General features: G+C 44.3%; 1 protein-coding gene and 1 long non-coding RNA gene across 2 annotated transcripts in view; both read right to left on the reverse strand.

Moving 5' to 3' along the window:
* URB1 (URB1 ribosome biogenesis homolog) overlaps window positions 1-15738 on the reverse strand; it is a 2274827-nt gene that overhangs the window by 65180 nt on the left and 2193909 nt on the right. The window lies entirely within an intron of this gene.
* On the reverse strand, window positions 1065-1722 carry LOC138526038 (uncharacterized). Its single transcript, XR_011283470.1, has 3 exons — window positions 1622-1722; window positions 1254-1369; window positions 1065-1145 (listed from the first exon to the last, which is right to left on the reverse strand). It is a non-coding gene; the product is annotated as an uncharacterized lncRNA (long non-coding RNA).

Consider the following 15738-nt stretch of genomic DNA (forward strand, 5'->3'; position numbering starts at 1 on the left):
AGAGCCCTGTTGTCAAAGGGTGCCGTGGAAGAGGTACCTCCCGAATAGAGGGTTGGCCTGGTATTCCCAGTATTTTCTGGTGCCCAAGAAGGAAGGAGGTCTACTTCCCATTCTGGACTGAAGTGCCTTGAACAACTTCCTGAGGAAAGAAAAGTTCAGGATGGTGACCTTGAGAGAGATTCTCCACACGCTCGAACTTCAGGATTGGCTTGTGTCGATAGACCTACAGGTCGCCCATTTCTATGTGTAGATTCGTCAAAAGCCCAGGAAGTTCCTAAGGCTCCTCATAGGGGACAAGCACTATCAGTTCAAAGTGCTGCCTTGTGGGTTGACCCACGCTCCGAGGATCTTCACCAAGCTCATGGCAGTAGTCGTGGCTCACCTCAGGAGATCAGTGGGCCACGTATTTCCTTATCTGGACGACTGGCTGATCCGGGTGAAGTCAGCGGGGCAGGTTCTCTCTGACATGGAAGACACTTGCCTACAGATTGACTACCCCTCTCTGGTGTCCTGTATGTACAGCAGGATAGGGTGTGGAGGTACTACCTTATTGGTAGGTAGAACCGACACTTGGGTAAGGGCAATTATTTGAGCACTAGGTTTTTCATACAAAATACATTTCTAATTCTACATAAAACCATGTTAAAAAACATTCAAACATTAAATCTTTTGATCACCATTCATACCAAGAGTTTATACAATAACGGGGTAAATCAGAAATTGAATCTTCTTCAAGCATAACAGTTAATCATATATGCATGGATGACATAGGAAAAAAACCATTATATTTCCTTTTTCCGTCGTCATATGTTTCGGCCTTTTGAAGTGTACCACCTTTGTCTGGGGTGGTCACCGATTGTAATGTTGGGCCATCTTCAGGACATAGATTAATGATTCTGGAAGATTAGTTTCATTCCCCATTAATAGATTTAATGATCTATAAAAATACATAAGAGTTTTTTTAAAGAGTTATTGTAGGGCTTGAAAAAGAACATGTGCTCCCCAGTTAGTTATTCAAAGGTGATGACTCATTTTATGCTTAGAGAATCGAACACCACACCCACCTGTTGTCCATATGTTGTAATTTAGGACATCTGAGCTTGGAATACTGGGTATTTCAATAGTAGCATCCAGTATCCAGTTCCCTAGAATAATAAAGGGAGAGAGGGAACTAGTGTTCCATCATTTATTTTAAATTTCAACTATATTGCTGGTTCAAACTTATTTCGAAACAGAAAGACAAAAACACTTACAGAAATTGACGTATCAGGCTGTGTGTCCTTGTATGGGACTTTTTAGTTAGGTGAAGAAACCCTTATGCATCCTTTGAACTGGAGTGGCATTTCGCAAATGATTGCTGTGGTGGCATCTGTAAACGAAACAGGGGGAAACAAAAATGTTTCAAAAACCCTTGTTTCTGCATATTTTGCAAAAGAACCAAATTATGCAATTCTCTGTATTATTTATGTAATGTCCCGTTATATTCAGAGTCCTTTTAAAAAAAAAAAACATTTAAAAAAATGGTGGAGAACTTGGATATCATAAAGGTATTCGAACAGTATTTCTCTGCTAATGCAGGCCCTGATCTTAGGAATAGGGAAGCTGGATCTCCGTCGCTTACCTGTTAGTTTTCTTGTGGCAAGGATTTCTCTCTGAACACGGGCTGTGCGTCTCGCGAGAAGTTCCCAGGAATGCATCCATGTTTAAAAAGTTTGTATCGTGTCACGTGACCTAGTGTATGTAAGTCACGTGACATGTTACGGATGTAAATTTAAAAAAACCCTGGCGCAATTATAATAATTGAAGTCCAGAGAAGCCCACACATTGTATCTAAAAGTAATTGTTTAAACAGCAGTATTCATTAGTTATTATGAAAAAATTGCTGTGTTAAGCTGGATCGTATTGTGTCACGTGACCTTAGTGCTGAAAAACCACTTAAATTCAATTATTTATCCCGGATGGGAAATTGGTTTGTGTATTTAAAACCCTCGTCAAGGTTATTGACGTAAACCACGCCAAATTAATGGCATCATAGTTGAAGAAAGCATTCTCTGAACATGTACAGCGCGAGAATACCGTAATATAGGTAATAGCTGTGTCTTTGAAATCACTTAATGATGGTTATAAGGAGTTATTCATAGCGGGGGTGAGTATTTCCGTCTCTGCCAATTTCTAGAGTTTTCAATTGGTACTTCTGGTAGTTCTTGTGGATATTCTGTTTTCATAAAGATCATCCAGAAGATGGTACGGATGCAAATCCCATTACTCGGCCCAAGGGGTGCGCTTGCACAGGTGTTGGTATGCAAGCATAGCACAAATACCTAGTATTGTTTAGCAGCATTCTATTGAACCTTAATACCAAGTTTTCAAATGGGGAGCAAACAATGCAGCAATAGTGGCATTATGTTTAGTGCAGGGACACTCAGAAGGTTGTGAAATGAGACATGGGCCCTCATTACAAGTCAGGCGTTAAGGGGTTAACGGCGCCGTAAAGAGCGTCAGCGCCGTTAAACCCTTAACGCCTGATGCACACTTTAACGCCTGCTTTTTGCAGGAGTTAAAGTCCAAGGCGCTAAGCGACCTTGGTGCTAATTACGGCACCGTAATCTACGGTGCCGTAATTAGCGCCTTCCCCATCCCCATTATGCCCTATGGGGCAAAAATGGGGAAGGGCAAATGGTGAATGGGGAATTACCGCCCCACTCACCTTGGAATGGGGCGGTAATTCCGCCATCCACCATGGCAGAATCCAGCATGGACCATGGTGCTAATAGCACCATGGTCCACCGCCTGACGTGTAATGAGGGCCATAGTATTGTTCTTATCTATGATACTAAAGGCCATATTGTTCAAATGGAAGATTATTAATGAATGCACTCCATTCTACGGCGATGTTTAATGACCTGGATCACACACCACAGCATGTCTGTGCATTTATGCTGTTTCGATACAAAATGGGCTACTAAAGGTTTATTCTCCATTTTATTGCGAATCCAGGACTTATGCTTGCATATTCTTTGACAAATTTGACATTTAGTTTTCCCAATATATACAAGATTTCTGGGGCATTTGATGGCGTAGACCACCCATTGTGTTAGACAGTTGGTGAACGAAGTGAGTTGAATTACAGTGTCTCTTAGTGTAATATTTTTCATGGTCGCGGTCTGTGCACATACCGAGCATTTGCCGCAGCGATGGTGACCTTCAACTGGAGGGAGACCCCACAGGGATGTTTATGATGGTCTATCTTTGATGGTATTTGGATATGTGTGTACAAGAGTGTCCTTGATGTTACGTTGTCTTTTGAAAGCAAAGTGGGGTATAGCTGGATTAAAGTCCTCCGCTTTGATCATATGCCAATGTTTTTGGATTATTTTTCTTAGTTGGCTAGTGATGGGACTATATGTGCTCACACATCTAATTTTTTCCAAATTTTTTCGCTGTGAAGGTTCCAAACAAGAGGCTCTATTGGTATGTAGAGCCCTTTTATTGGCCCGTTGTACAGTCGTCTTCGGATAGCCTCTGTCTTTTAGTCTAGATTTTAGTATCTTTATTTGTTCATTGTACATATTTATTTGAGTACAGTTTCTGCGGATTCGCAGAAACTGACCACATGGGAGGCCTTCCTTAAGACTATGAGGGTGAAAACTATCAGATAGTTTAAAAGTGTGTTTTTATCTGTCGGTTTCTTATAGAGAATCGTTTCTAAAACTCCTGGCTCTGTTTTTTGTATTTCAATGTCTAGAAATGGTATATTACTAGGATCAGAATGTATTGTAAATTGAATGTAGGGGTTTTGCAAATTAAGCCATTTATGAAACAGAGTAAGTTGTTCAGAAGTGCCGCTCCAAATCATGCAGATGTCATCAATATAGCGGAGCCATAGTTTGATGAATTTTGAGTATGGTTGTGTGGAATCGTAAATTGATGGTTGTTCTAAATCGTCCATGTACAGATTTGCAAGGTCCGGTGCAAATGTTGCTCCCATACTCGTACCTTTCAGCTGATTGTAAAAAAAGGCCATTGTACAGAAAGAAATGTTCAGTTAATGCCAGCCTGATGCATTCCAAAATGAATGCGGTTGGAACCTCCGTGAGTGTTGTAGTTCTATTATCCAAGTATTTAGTCATCACCCTTAGGCAATCGTGTTGGGGGATGCTGGTGTATAAGCTCACTACATCTAGTGTTACCAAGATGTTGGTTGGGTTAGGATTAATAGTTCTAAGTATTTTTGGCATAGTATGGTGTCTTTCACATACAACGTCATCTTTTTGACGAAAGGTCTTAAGAACCAGTCGGAATAGATGGATAGGGGCTCTAAAACAGAGTTAATGGCTGGCACAATAGGTCTTCCTGGTGGCACTAGCAGATCTTTGTGTATTTTTGGCAGGATGTACAGAGCAGGTGTTGGATGTTCATTAATCAGAAATGCTTTTTCATCCAGGTCTATCCATCACTCTTCCACTGCATGCCTCATGAGACTAAGAATTTCTTCTTTGAGCCGAGGTGTAGGGTCTAGGTCAAGTTGTTTGTATGTGGTTCTGTCATTAAGGTGTTTCATGACTTCTGTTTCGTATGCTGCTTTTCCCCATAGAACTATGCCTCCCCCTTTATCGGCGGGCTTAATTAGAAAAGTGTCGTTTTGCAGAACTTTTAATGCTTCTTTTTCTGGTTTGGTGAGATTATCTCTGCTGTTGTTTTTGGTTTTAAGGGCTCCCTGAATTTCATGAGATATTTGTTGTTCAAAGGCTAAAATAGCCGGGCTTTCCATAGCGTTTGTAGGAGTGAATTTAGACAGAGGTTTGAGACTTGTAATCGTTGGTTCTTTTATGGTAGATGTAGGATTCCTAAAGAAATGTTGGAGGCTTATTGTTCTGTAGAATTTCTGTAATTCTACTTCTGTTTCAAAGGATCTGGCCCTGGTAGTCGGGACAAAATACAGACCTTTCGATAAGACGCAAATCTCTGTTTTGGAAAGTACATAAAATGTTAAATTAAAGATTGGAGCTACCAAGTTTGTTGAGGAGGGCCCTGCCAGTTCCTGGTTTGCATACGGGGGGTGGGCCTGGATGTTTGTTGCATCCTCGTCTGCCCTGTCGACAAAAAAAGTGAGGTGGTGGTCCTGTTGTTCCCGATTGGCCTGCATCTGAACCACTGCTGGTAGATGCATTTGAGGAATTGGAAAAGTTGACAAACTGTTTCCTCCTATTGCCCATGTTGTTCATTCTACTTTGGTTCACTTGTTGTAGGTCCTCATAGTAACTTTCAATGAGATAAGGATAGGTTTTGGTTTCTTTGTACTGTTCAATGTCTTTATTTAATTTCCAGATCTTTTTTTCTAAAGTTAGTTTTTTGAATTTGGTCATTTCCTCTTCTATCTTCTCAAGGGTTTCTTTAATGTCTGACAACATTTTCATGTTTAATTCTAGCCTGACTACACAAACAGTCACGTGACAATACGATCCACCTTAACATAGCAATTTTTTCATAATAACTAATGAATACTGCTGTTTAAACACCACCCTTTAGATACAAACAATGTGTGGGCTTCTCTGGACTTCAATTATTATAATTGTGCCAGAGTTTTTTTTAAATTTACGTCCGTAACATGTCACGTGACTTACATACTCTAGGTCACGTGACACGATACAAACTTTTTTAAACATGGCCAGCGTTCCCAGGAACTTCCTGCGAGACGCACCGGCCCGCATACAGAGTGAAATCCTTGCCACGAGAAAACCAACAGTAAGCGACAGAGATCCAGCTTCCCTATTCCTAAAATAAGGGCCCGCAGTAGCAGAGAAATACTGCTCCAATACCTTTATGGTATCCAAGTTCTCCACCCTTTTTTTAAATGTTTTTTTTTTTTTTTTAAAAGGTTTCTGAATATAACCGGACTTAACATAAATAATACGGTGAATTGCATAATTTGGTTCTTTTGTAAAATATGCAGAAACAAGGGTTTTTTAAACATTTTTGTTTCTCCCTGTTTCGTTTACAGACACCACCACAGAAATCATTTGAGAAGTGCCACTCCAATTCAAAGGATGCATAAGGGTGTCTTCACCTAACTAAAAAGTCCCATACAAGGACACACAGCCTGATACGTCAATTTCTGTAAGTGTGTTTGTCTTTCTGTTTCGAAATAAGTTTGAACCAACAATATAGTTGAAATTTAAAATAAATGATGGAACACTAGTTCCCTCTCTCCCTCTATTATTCTAGGGAACTGGATACTGGATGCTACTATTGAAATACCCAGTATTCCAAGCTCAGATGTCCTAAATTACAACATATGGACAACAGGTGGGTGCGGTGTTCGACTCTCTAAGCATAAAATGAGTCATCACCTTTGAATAACTAACTGGGGAGCACAGGCTCTCTTTTTCAAGCCTTACAATAACTTTAAAAAACGCTCTCAATCTTTTATGTATTTTTATAGATCATTGAATCTATTAATGGGGAATCAAACTAATCTTCCAGAATCATCAATCTATGTCCTGAAGATGGCCCAACATTACAATCGGTGACTACCCCTGACAAAGGTGGTACACTTCAAAAGGCCGAAACATATGTCGACGGAAAAGGGAAATCTAATGGTTTTTTTCCTATGTCATCCATGCATATATGATTAACTGTTATGCTTGAAGAAGATTCAATTTCTCATTTACTCCGTTATTGTATAAACTCTTGGTATGAATGGTGATCAAAAGATCTAATGTTTGAAATGTTTTCTTTAACATGGTTTTATTAAAGAGAAATGTATTTTGCATGGAAAAACCTAGTGCACAAATAATTGCTCTTACCCAGGTGTTGGTTCTACCTACCTATAAGGTAGTCCCTCCACACTATATCCTGCTGTACATACAGGACACCTAGAGAGGGGTAGTCAATCTGTTACCTGTTCTCAATATATGCCTAGACTCTCCCTCACAAACAGATTGTACCCCCGTTAACAAAAACTAGGGAGTACCAAATCAATTATCCTGGACACTTGCCTACTACTGCACAGCCTGGATTTCTGCCTGAACTTGTAGTCCCACATGATACCAGTCCAGAGGCTCCAGTTCTACGGAGCAGTCCTAGACACTCAGATAGGAGCTTTCCCACCCGAAGAGAGAGCCGAAAGCATAGAGCAGGTACATGTGTTCCAGAACAATGCCACTTTACCAGCCGCTTCCTTCCTCCGCCTCTTAGGTCTCATGGCCTTCTGTATTTTTCTAGTGCCAGAGACCAGGCTGCGCATGAGATCCCTCCAGTGGCTCTTGCAGGATCAATGGTCCCAGTATCTGGGAGCCCTCACGGATACTCTCCATGTGTCCAATGAAGTGGTCCTCGACCTAGGCTAGTGGGACAACTGTAGCAACCTTATGGTGCGGGAAACCTCCTTGCCCCCTGGGCCTCAGACCCGGGTGGTTATGGATGCATCAACGAAGGGTTGGGGCGCTCATTGCAAGGACTTGCAGGTGAGCAGCCTTTGGTCCACGACAGCAGTCAAGTGGCATATCAACAGGCTAGAGTTGCGAGCCATCAGGCTAGCCCTGAGGGCTTCCGCCCTGTCTCTGAAGGGGAAGCATGTCCTCATTCTGACGGACAACACAGTCGCCATGCACTACCTAAACAAACAGGGTGGCGTGCACTCCCATCCCCTTTGCACAGAGGCCATGCTACTGTGGTTCTGGTTGCTATAGAACAAGATCTCTTTCTCGTCAGTTCATCTGGCGGGGACGTAGAATGGTTTGGTGGATGCTCTAAGTAGGCAGAGCACGGTCTTACATGAGTGGCAAGTATGTCAGGAAGTCCTGGAAGCGGTCTTCTCTCTCTGGGGAACCCCAGCGGTGGATCTGTTCACCACAGAGTCCAACAGGAAATGTGAACAGTTTTGCTCTAGGGAATTCCCAGCGATCGGCACTCTGGGGGTTGAGTTTCTGGTGGATTGGGCCTTCCCTCTCCACTATGCTTCCCCCCAACCCCCGATTCCTGTCATTTCTTGGGTTCTCAGGAGGTTGAGGAGATTTCAAGCAACCATGATCCAGATCGCTCCAAACTGGAAGCAGAGAACATAGTACTCCGATCTCCTGGATATGTCCATCTGTCCACCTCACTAGTTGCCTTGGTGTTCGGAGCTCTTGACCCAGTCGGAAGACTGAGTGCTCCACCCAACCCCGGATTCCCTCAGACTACATGTGTGGCTCTTGAGAGGATGAGATATGACTGGTAACTCTCAGAGAAAGTACTTTAGGTGTTTCTGGCTGCACGCAGACCGTCAACAAGGTCTCTGTATACGTGCAGGTGGAGAAGATTTGAGGCGTGGTGCAGGGAGTGCGAGATTGACCCCACCTCTTGCCCCACCACTACAGTGACAGCGCTCCTTCTGTCACTGGTCTCTGCAGGCCTTCAGGTCACTACAGGTATCGGGTATTTGGCGGCCTTGTCTGTGTTCAAGAGGTCCCAGGATCAAGGTTCTTTCTTCACTATTCTGGTCATGGCCCAATTCCTGAAGGGCCTTCTCAATACATTTCCGCCAACCTCTTTTGTTGTTCCAGATTGGGACCTTGATCTGGTTTTGACCTTTTTGCTTGAGCCTATGCATACCTGTTATTTGAGGCTGTTGTCTCTTAAAACAGCCTTTTTGGTTGCAATCGTGTCACCCAGGAGGGTTAGTGAGCTGCAGGCACTATGCTGCAAACCACAACTTTGCGTTTTTTTAGAGAAAAGGTTTCACTCAAAGTCAGGCTAAAAGTTGTTGCTGAATTCCATCTTTCGCAATCTATTGATTTATCCGTGTTTTACCCCCCTCCAAACCCCTCAAAAGAGGAGGAGCGTTTTCACCATCTTGACCCAAAAAGAGCCTTGAGCTTTTACACTACCCGTACATCTGAGTTCCGGAAGACGGACCAGTTGTTCATAGTTCATTCTTTATCTTGCAAGGGTCTTGCCATAACAACACAAACACTTCACGTTGCATTATTGTATGCATATCTGATTGATACCAGTCGGCAGGCAAAGAACTTCCGCCAGGGATTAGAGCGCATTCAACCTGGAGAAAAGCAGTCCATTGAAATAAGGCGACCTGCCAAAAGTCATCTCCACCAACTCCAGAGAAATGACCAATGCCTCTTTTGCAAATATGTATGGACCTCTATACAGTAGCTACAGGGGTGTTTAGAGCTGTGATATTGTTTAGGTCATGGAAAAGTACAAGCAATGTCAGAAAGTCAGCCATCTCCTAAAATCCTGCCGTAAGTGATATACAGTTATAGCCGGGTCTGCCAATTGTCTAAGCAAGGGTCAACATGGCGATCCTTCCTTTTAAGTGGCTACCAGCACTAAGCACTTGTTAAAAAGGCATGGAGCTTATTTTAGCCCCAACAGAAAGGTTTTGAATGTGTAATGCTGCACCCCCCACCCCACTAAAAACTTCAATATGGTTAGTTTCCTGTGTGGCAGTACACAACTTCCAACTTTATGGATGGCAGATACTCCCCTTACATCAGTGGTATTCAAACGTTCTTATGCAGAGCCCCCTCTTTCGTGGGCAAGTGGGCTTTGTGTGTGTGTATGAGACAGAGAAGGGGTGCGGGGTGCTGGGACTGTCTGATCCCAATCCACATCATCTGGCACCTGAAAGTCTGTTTCTGGACGGATGTGATGACCAACAAATGTACTGGATTGGATAGGCCTGGCCTGTTAAAATGTTGCAGATCTGAATCTTGGATTAAAGGAGGCCTCCTGAAGCTATTTGACAAATCATCATTGGAACCAAGACCTAGTCTGGACCAACCAGTGGACTGACCAGCTTTCTCCTTAGCTGCATCTGCCATCGTTCTGAACAGAGCCTTGGAACTTTGCAGATTTCCAGCTTGTACCACAAGTTGCCTGCTGCTGCATTTCTTGCTCTGTCACTCCAAGGGAAGCTGTGCTCGGGCTGCTTCTATGTTGGATCTTCTCTTCTTCGTGTCCCTGAGATGTCCCGAGGCCATCTCTCCTGCAGACGTCTTCATTTGGGTGTTCAACAGCAAGATGTGTGGAACAGATTCCTGTGCACCTCTGAAACTAAAATCCCTTGAAACATAGTATCTCTGCCGTCTAGACAAATCTCGGAGTGGGAACAAGAACAAAAGAATAAGCCTAGAAGGAAGTCTGGCACCTATGCAAGTGGAATCTGAACCATCCCACGTCAGGGGGAACGTGTTAAATATATAAACAAGACTTTTGACTAAATCGAGAAAACAAATTCAATGAAAAATATTAACTCAGGGAAAAAAAAGACTTTGTTTCCATGAATAACTTCAACAGCAAGTGCAAAAAAAAATATTTTGGAATTCACATTATGACCTTTGGCAGAAGAACAAATTACCTCCCTCTGGGTAATGTTCTTTCTGATGGATGTTCCTCCCATGGATTCCTCATCCATGATATCGTTCTCTCACAGGAGCTACTCTCCAGGAACATTTCCGCCAACAGGGGGCACAGTGCAGCTTACTCAGGCTCATTCCGACTTATCTACGTACCCCGCACCGGATGTCGGGGCAAGTATTTGGGATACATTACTCACCATAATCATATTTATGATGCTTGTATCTGCTTAGATTCACATGCTATGCATAGGCTGACATCTAGTGGAAGCTGCAGAGTATTACAGTTGTTGTTTTCGAAACTCGAAAAAGGGACGTCGACAGGGCGTGCCAGTAATACTATCCCTAGTGTGATGTCCACTGTACCATGGTCCTTCACGCGTCAAGGTCCCTCTAATAGTTTTGTTTCTGACATGAGGTAGCATGAAGTGTAGCGCGAGTACAGGTGTATTAAAGCAGATATGATCAGATAATAGCTCTTATAAACATCCATGCACATTGTTTCCAAGGGGGGGGATATGATACGATTGGTTATTTGTAACGTGCTTAATACCCAGAGGTTTCTAAGCACGGACCCGGGGATCGAACCTGTGTTGCTCCGCATTGTCTAGCTTCCAAGGTGAGCACATTGCCCCTGAGCTATCCTCCCGAGACAAAGGAAGGAAGGGTGGGCGCATGCGAATCTAAGCAGATACAAGCATCAGGAATACAATTACGGTGATTAATGTATCCCTTCTGAGGCGTGTGGAATCTGCTTAGATCACATGCTATGCATAGATTAGCGAGCAGTATTAGGAGAAGGTGGTGGGTTGTGAGAAGGTCCAGCGGCACATAGATGTATTAGAACCGCTTGTCCCACCTGTGTATCTGCTTTGGAATGAGTGTCAATGCAGTAGCGCTGAGTGAAATTGTGTACTAAGCTCCATGTTGCTGCTTTACAAATGGTGTCTAGAGGGACATTTGCGATAAAAGCCAAAGTAGCTCCTGTACCCATTGTGGAGTGCGCTCTTGGTGTGAAATGCAATATCTTTCTTGATAATGAGTAACAGAGTTGCATGCATCTGACTATCCATCTGGATATGGCATTCTTGGAAATGCGGTCTCCTTCTCTGCCTCGTGCTACGGAGACAAACAGTTGGTCTGTTTTCCTGAGCGTTCTGGTCTTGTTTACATAGCAAAGGACCGCACTCCTTACAGCTAGTGTATGGAGCTTTTTCTCAGCTGAGCTTGTTGGGTTCTGGGACAAGGCCAGTAGCTCAATGGATTGGTTAACGTGAAATTTGGAAATTAATTTAGGTGAGAACCTAGGGTGTGTTCGTAAAACCAATGTATCCCTGTGTATGACAAACAATGGGTCCTGCACCGACAATACTTGAAGTTCACCAACTCTTCTTATGGATGGTATAGCCACTAGGAAGGCAGTATTATATGTCAGGTGTTTAAGACTTGACTTATGCATAGGCTCAAAGGGAGGTCCCATGAGCTTTGCGAGTTAGTACTTTGCGAGGGTAGTTAGTCATTGAGATCCCAGCCTGGCGGTGGGTTTGAAATTGGAGGATGGAGCCTCTTTACTCCCTCCATGAATGCTTTAATGATGGAAACTTTCCACCACAATACTTTACTCTGAGAGGTGGTGTAAACTGATAAAACCGCAAGGTGGACCTTTATAGAGTTGAATACTAACCCCGAGTCTAACAAGTGGAGCATATACTTTAAAATGTGGGATGGAGTACATTCTATGGGGTTTATCTGTTTAGACTGGCACCAAATTACAAATCTCCTCCACATGTCCAAATAACAGTGTCTGGTGTTTGGTTTATGTGCCTACTTGAGGATATCCATACACCTCTGTGGCAGATTTAGATGAACAAACTATGACCTCAGGAGCCATGCTGCAAAGTTCACTGAGTGAGGTTGAGGGTGTACTGTTATTCCCCCGTGTTGGGTCAGCAGATCGGTCAGGTACGGGAGTTTGTTGGGATTGCACATCGCCAGTTTGCGCAGATGTGGATACAATGGTTGTTTTGCCCACATGGGAGCAACTAGGATGAGTGTCATTTGTTCTGTGTGAATCTTGTTCACCACTCTGTTCATTAGAGGAGTTGGGGGAAAAGCATAAACAAATTTCCCTGACCAGCTCATCCATAGGGTGTTCCCCTTGGAGTCACGTTGGGGAAACCTGGACGCAAAGACTGGGCATTGCTCGTTTTCTTTTGTAGCTGTTAGGCAGAAACCTGTGCAGTTCCCTCGGGGACCACTGCAAAAGATTTAAGACTACAGGTGTTTGGCAGTAAACCCACTTGGTGGCACTCTGTACCACACAGATTCACTTGGTAGCTGTGGCTGAGCAGTCAGACTTCCCTCAAGAAGAGTTAGGCAGTATACAGAGTACTCACAATAGGTCAAGAGAACACAATAGAACAAGTAAACACTGACCAGGGCTTGGTGTAAAAGAGATATCATTATTTATTTAAAACCACATCTAGAAAAACACACAGGCACTAATCGTAAGCAATTCAAAAACATGGTCACTAAAAGATATACACTCCCTTAAAAGAATATTAGACAAGTCTTAAGTAAAGCCCCACTTATTTTCAGACATCGGTGAGCGCTTAACGCAGATGGCACTCTAATAGTTCGTTTTAAAAAGGGAGAGAAAAGCAGACAACAAATTTAAACAGATCCCAACACTTTTACAAGAACATAACAAGAGAGGAAGGCAAAGTAAAACCGTGAATTCAGAGTCAGTAGGCCGGATCCGCTTTAAGAGGATCGAAACGAAATGTGTCCAAGGTCACACGGTTGCAGTGCACAAAAGTCTTGTAATGGTTCAAAAAGGAGTTGAACCAAAGAAAGGGACCAGTTAGAGGGTCAAGGCGGCCAGCCCAGTCCAGAAGGTTAAGGGGTTATTATTACTTTCTAGCAATCTTTAGCAAGGGAGGCCTGGTGGACACGGTACCTTAAAGTGGTGAGAACACTCCAGCGGGGGCAGTTGTTCCTGGCAGCAGATGCAAGTCGATGCTTCGTCCGGTGGAAGAGAGGATCTCGTCGTGGAGGAAGACAGGGGTCCGTTGCACTGCCAGGGAAGAAACCGGCCGCTGAGTTTCTTAGGTACAAGGAGCGGTCCGTTGATTCGCGGTTCAGTGGTGAGTGGCTATCCGGCCGCCGGGGTGCTTGGCACGGGCAGTTCGACCACAAACTGGTCTGGGGTGCGAAGAAAGAAGGTAAAACTGGTTGTGCCCACCAGTCAGGGGAAGAAGCCTCTCCAGCCGGGAGATCTTCTCTGTCGTCGGGAAGTGGCGAGTCGGTTCCGCAGGGCTCCACCGGTGGTGTCGTCGTGGTAGGTCGGCTCAGCTTCTCCCTCGTCGGATTCTCAGGTACTGTGGCGACTTCTGAAGGTCCAGTCCCCAAAGCCCTGCTTTTATGCAGCATACCCCCCATTCACTCAGCCTAGCTGTCAATCAAACATGCTAAGTGGTGAGCCGGCCGGCTCACCACTTGGGCCAATCACACAAGAGTGCGACTTGAGTTACCAAGGTAACTCAGTCCAGGGTGCCTAAACCCCCTCCCACACCTCTGTGGTACCCAGACAGAGTGGCACCACTTTTGGAGGCTTCTGTGGAGAAGCCCGCCAAAAAGTGGAACAAAGGGCTCGACTTGGGTTGGAGTCACAGAAGAGAACACAAACGCCATTTTAGAATCGAGTCCTGGCAAAAAATACCAACCGGCGAATTAATATTAATTAAATAAACCGGCGGTATGTTTGAGGCTATGAGAATTAAATAATTAAAGTTGGTAGCCTCGAACAATGGGAAAACCCCATAGGAAAATATTTGCGGTCGAATATAACAAGTAGTTTCCACTGCCACCAGCCAAAACTCGATCAGGGGGGACGGAGACGTGCCCCCTCGACTAACAGACCCCGGCGCAATCGAATTGCCCCGACCAGTACGTCCACAATGTGATGGTTTGTACTGGTTTCTGTTAATAATTTGGCACTAGTAAAGCCAATGGTGACTTTACATGCCCTGGGAGACAGTAGTCAGTCCCAGGGTATGGAGTCTACGGTGAGGTGTCACTATGACACCCCTGTGTTACTGCACGGAGGGTGCTGTATAACACACATAGTAAAAACACATGAGACCCTATGGAGTAAAGGACCCCATAGCCCATAAAACACATTACCAGTCAAAGGAACACCATAAATCATGTCCAAGAGTGGGAGAAAAAGAGTCTCACTCTTGGCAGGAGGAAAAAACAAACTCCAGAAATCCAGCAAAGCTGCTGGGGGACTCACTAGGTTAGGAAATTCAGCCTAAAGAGAGAATTCTCCCTAACAGTAGCGAACAAGTCTAGTGTGAGGTAACTGCACTGTGAGAAGATGTGGTCTACAACATTTGTGTCTAGTTGCCATTCGTGTTCCACTGGTAGGGGATCGCTTCTCAGCGAGTCTGCTAGAGTGTTGAGTACCCCTGGAAGGTGTTGGGAAGATAGGAACATCCCCTGTTTGAGTGCCCATGTCCATATTTTCTGTGCTAGTTTGGACAGATTCGGAGAATGTGTGCCCGCCTGCTTGTTGATTTAGAACATTGCAATGGTGCTGTCGGTTAGGATCTGTACCGACTGATTTTTCAGCTGTGCTTCGAATGCTTCAAGCGCTTTGAGTACCGCTAGAAGTTCCAGCAGGTTGATGTGGTTCTGTGCCGTGATCTGAGTCCACAGACCATGTGATATGAGATGAAGATGATGTGCCCCCCACCCGGAGAGTGACGAGTCTGTTCTTACTACAGCTTGCACCGCCGAATTGTGGAAGGGTTTTCCCTTCAACAGATTCTCCTTTGTCTACCAGCGACGGTCTTGAACTAGTGTTGGCGAAACGACCACTAGATCGTCCCATTGACCACTTGCCTGAGACCACTGTTCGTCAACCACTCCTGCATGGGGCACATGCACAAGCGTGTGTGTGAGACCAGGTAAATGCAAGAGGCCATCATGCTGAGCAAACGCATAGCTTTGCGTATGCTTATCTGGTGACCAGCTTAATACTGAGGTATTTGCAGTAGCATGTTTTGGACTCTTTCCTTTCATGGAAAGACTAACCCTTCTTCTTCGTGTTTATGACAGCTCCTACGAACTGCTTGGTTGTGTTTGGGACAAGGCTTGATTTTTTTTCTCGTATATTGAGAGGCCCAATTGGAAGAGAAGGTTTTGAGTATTGTGCCTGCAAATTTGGGGAGACTCCCCTGTAATGAGCCAGTCGGCCAGGTAGGGGTACACTGGTATTACCTCCCTGCGCAGGTGCAGGTGCGCTGCCTCCACCGCCAGTATCTTGGTGAATACCCTTGGAGTGGTTGCTATGCCGAAGGGTAGCACTTTGAAT

Source organism: Ambystoma mexicanum, chromosome 7p, assembly GCF_040938575.1.
Source record: "Ambystoma mexicanum isolate Mex_15411 chromosome 7p, UKY_AmexF1_1, whole genome shotgun sequence".
NCBI lineage: Eukaryota > Metazoa > Chordata > Amphibia > Caudata > Ambystomatidae > Ambystoma > Ambystoma mexicanum.